General features: G+C 40.9%; 1 pseudogene; it reads left to right on the top strand.

The window, feature by feature from the left end:
* Positions 1–958: 958 nt before the first annotated feature.
* On the top strand, positions 959–3912 carry LOC135155457 (tigger transposable element-derived protein 4-like; annotated as a pseudogene).
* Positions 3913–4295: the final 383 nt, after the last annotated feature.

The raw sequence follows: 4295 nt of genomic DNA, 5'->3' as shown, positions 1-4295 counted from the left end.
ACAAAGACTAGCACATGTAAAACTTGCTGTTTCAATTGATTTGATTTGAATTATCATATTTCACAAAATAGATAACAACACAATACATAATTTGATTATCATTTATAGTATGGATACATGGCAAAGTAATTCAGTAGAACAAAGAATGACGGTAGAATATACAAATGAGGGAGAGTGAGAAGGTCTTTCAGTACACAAGCCATTGTAGTCTTTGCATTCAGACCCCTTAACTCGAAAGGTTTCCACAGCAGATAACATACATTCAGGATACTTGTGTAAAAGAGAGCTCTCACTTTGGTATTCGAAGGACCCCCTATTTTCTCATACATTCACTTGTCCTTGGATATTTTTCATTTTTGTACACGATGTACAAAAACATAATTCTGAGTGGGATTTTTTCATGGTCAGCTCCCCAATTTTCAAAGCTGTCCTTTCCTAAATGTAAATGTTCAAACTATTTAGAGGTTTATCCTTCTAAGTACTAGGTTTTGCAAACTCCATTGACTTCACATCAACGTGCCTATGCCAGTATGCCCTATGGTCATACATGTTAAAGAGGGTTAAAAGACTGGAGGGAACAGCAACTCATTTCCATTTACTTCCATGTTTTGTTTTGTTCAGGAAATATGGAAGGAGGTGATAAATGGCAAACACACAGAATGATTGAATGCCCTTCGGTTTTGACATAAATGTCAACTTTGTCCTTCATTTTGTTTATTGATATTGCATCCGATACCAGGGATCTGTGACACAAAACTATACAATCGATTGTATAGTATACGTCAAAGCTGTCTTAGCGGCCACCTGCTTATAGCGGCCACTAAAAATTCCCCTGCAGGAAAATCATGTGTTGTAGACCCTGTCTATAGCGGCCACCTGTCTAACACGGCCAGCGGCCACCCATTTTGGTTCCCTCGGTCACTATCCGACCGTCTATAGCGGCCACTAAAAATGAGCTGCGCCGAAACTTTCGGCTCCAAAACTGGTTGAATATAGCGCGTGCGCTTGCTCTTGTAACTACAATAATACATGAATTCATCTTCAATCTTACCGCCATGAATACACTGTTAAAAGCGATATTTAAAGTTCCCCTAATTAGCTAAAGGCCGTTACGTAACATCTATTATACCGAAGATTTTCTATTGTTAGTTGTTTACTCAAAGTTTCGCACCTGCAACTCGCACCCATTGTTCGGGTAAGTAGGTGCGAGATGGCGTAATTAATTGACCTCATTCAGGTTGCAGCAGCCGCGTTCACTAAAATGTTAATTTCTATGTTATAAAAATCTTAATAAAAATATTTGTAAGTCAAAATGAATTTAAAAAAATATTTTTATCATGTTCCTATTATTTTTTATTTTGTTATTTTGAATTTTTTTTTGGGTGGGATAAAAAAAGTTTTTTGAACCAATTTTTGCCAGTTACGATGCTATATAAGCCGTCGCAATCCCGGACAATGGCACTTGTTCAAACTTTCGACGAATCAACGCACTCCTACAACCAGCTGTTCGATTCATCACGAGCAATTCTCATCGAAATCATCTACCAGCCTGCACGTCGCTTGTCATCAACTCGGCTTCCTAATCTTCAGTTTATACTCGGATACACTACTCCAAGAATCTGCAATGGCTCCTAACAACACCGTGATCGGGGGTCGCCATCCACTCTCTCTTGAAAAGAAAATTGAGGTCATCAAGATGCACAATCAGCAGAAGTTGAGCGCTCGATCTATTGCTCAGAGGTTAAGCACCCAAGGTCATTGATGTGGTAGAACACAGATCTCCAACATTCTCAAGAGAAAGCAAGAATGGATAGAGGAGTTTGAAAGCCACGTTCCTCTCGACAGGAAAAGAAAATTCTGCAAGACCAGCAACGATGAACTCAACGCCATCGTCTACGAGTGGTTTAAGGACTCTACAGCCCGAATGTTTCCTGTCAGCGGACCACTCCTCCAAGAGAAGGCCAAAGCTGTTGCAGCTGAGCTACAGTTACAAGACTTCAAGGCTTCAAATGGATGGCTAGAGGCTTTCCGTCGGCGACACAACATCATCTTTGGCAAGATGAACGGGGAGAGCGGAGGGGTCGACACCACTGTCGTCGAAGACTGGAAAACAAAGTTGCCTGAGCTTTGTGATGAGATGAGACCGGTCTTTTCTTCAAGGCTTTGGTCGACAGCACCCTGCACTTCAAAGGCTCTGACTGCTCCGGCGGTAAGAGATCGAAGAGTGGCTCACGTTGATGCTGTGCGCCAATGCACTTGGGGAGAAGGAGAAACGTATGATCATCTGGAAATCGATCAACCCTCGCTGTTTTGGCAGAATCGACAGGAAAAGCCTTGCAGTAGACCACCATGCAAACAAGAAGGCTTGGATGACTAGCAACTTGTTCGAGCTATACATGTAGTCTCTCAATACCAAGATGTTTAGACAGCGCCGGCACATCTTGATGCTTCTTGACAACGTCCCCTTTCATCCCCAACTGCAGCTCTCCAACATCAAACTCGTCTTCTTGCCGCCAAACACGACTTCCATCACCCAGCCCATGGACCAAGGCATAATACAGGCAACAAAGCTGAAGTTCAGGAATAGGCAGCTGAGAGGTATCCTGCAGCAGATGGAGCAAGAGCCTGGGCTGACAGCACCTGAATTACTGAAGAAGACATACGTTATACAGACTATCAACTGGGACGTTCATTCGTGGAAGGAAACCAGCCCTGAAACCATCCAGAAGTGCTTCAGGAACTGTGGTATAGGTCTGCAAGCTGGTGATGTTGAAAAGCAAGTTGAAGAGGCGGTTGATGGTATGAGCGACATATGTCAGCAAGAGCTCCAAGTTTCGCTCAACGACTTGGTGGCTTTTGATGAGAACCTAGCTACGACCGACAATGAGCAGGCTTCTACTGTCCAGGACTTCCAACGTCGTCTTCAAAACAGCCAAGATGAGGGAGAAGACAGTGATGAGGGAGAGTCTGCTATCCCAACACCCCAGCAACCCAGGATTTCCAGTCTCCGGGAAATGGCCAACAGTGTGGCAGACATCAAGGCTTTTGCTATCAGCAAGGGCATGGCCGACCTGCTGAGCCATTGTGAAGAGATGGAAGAGACAATTCATATGCACATACATACACTTGTATACCGTATACCCTTTCTTGTTATACAATACAATTGTTTAAAAAATCAAAATGGCCGCCAACCTGTCTATAGTGGCCACCTGTCTATAGTGGTTACTTTCGCTGCTTCCCTTGAGTGTCCACTATAGACAGGTTTGACTGTAGTTCATGTTTATGAATTATAAGAGACTGAATATAAGGCCAAGTAAAAAAAGAAAGTAGTTGATCATCCACGCGTGCATCTATTCTAGCTGCCGCATGCAATTTTTTACTATTGACTATTTTCAAAAATTGGCTAAAAAAAAAAAATAAATTGTGATGTTTCTCGTCCGCGCCCGCTTCCCTTTTTGATTGCAGCATCAATTTTCTTGATATTTACTATTTTTATGGCTGCTGAATAGCGAAAAAATTTCATAAGATTGGCGAGCGATTTGCTCTCATGTGCTCTGGGATCTCTCTCGCAACTTCAAAAACAATTGCAAAGTCTGATATCACCGTAACTGCAAGAAATAAAAAATTCTGATTTGGTTTTTTATTGGAATTTTGAAGATACCATTATAAATTAGGGAGAAAATAAAGTTTGCAAACTCGGAAAAGATCACAGATTTCTTCATTTTCAGTGCATTTTTGGGGACCCCGCTTCCTGAATCTGAACTAATCCGTCGCGTGCTTTGGAAATATGGACCAGATGAATAAATTTTAATGACGTAATTTGTATTTCAGTTGGGTTTTTTGGTGAGTGATAGCGCCTGTACTTCGATGTGTGTTACGGTGATTGACTGTGCATGTGACTCTGTTGGGTGAATGCATGTATGCTGGGATGATGTGAATGACTGTGCTGGCGCGACATGTGAATTTGTGAAATGAATTGAATATTCTGGCGAGTTTTCTAACGTCAGCAGGCAATGCATTGAATATTCAAAAAATAATTTCAAGTGGGTTATTCATTATCAAGATTGAAAATCATTAATGGGATTCCAGTAAGTGCCAATTCTGTTCAAATTTGATAAACTTCATTCTTCTTGAGCTATTCAATTTGATGGACAATTGTAGAAATTAGTTAGATCTTACACTAACAGTTACAAATATTGAAATAATAAACATGTGAACAATTAACAATTAATTCAATAATCATTTAACATTTGATATCAATTAAAAAAATGAATAAAAATTGAACAGTATTAAAC

The sequence above is a fragment of the Lytechinus pictus genome, chromosome 9 (assembly GCF_037042905.1).
Source record: "Lytechinus pictus isolate F3 Inbred chromosome 9, Lp3.0, whole genome shotgun sequence".
In the NCBI taxonomy this organism is placed as follows: Eukaryota; Metazoa; Echinodermata; class Echinoidea; order Temnopleuroida; family Toxopneustidae; genus Lytechinus; species Lytechinus pictus.
Note: the sequence above shows the minus strand (reverse complement) of the source record. Positions and strands in the feature narration are given on the sequence as shown.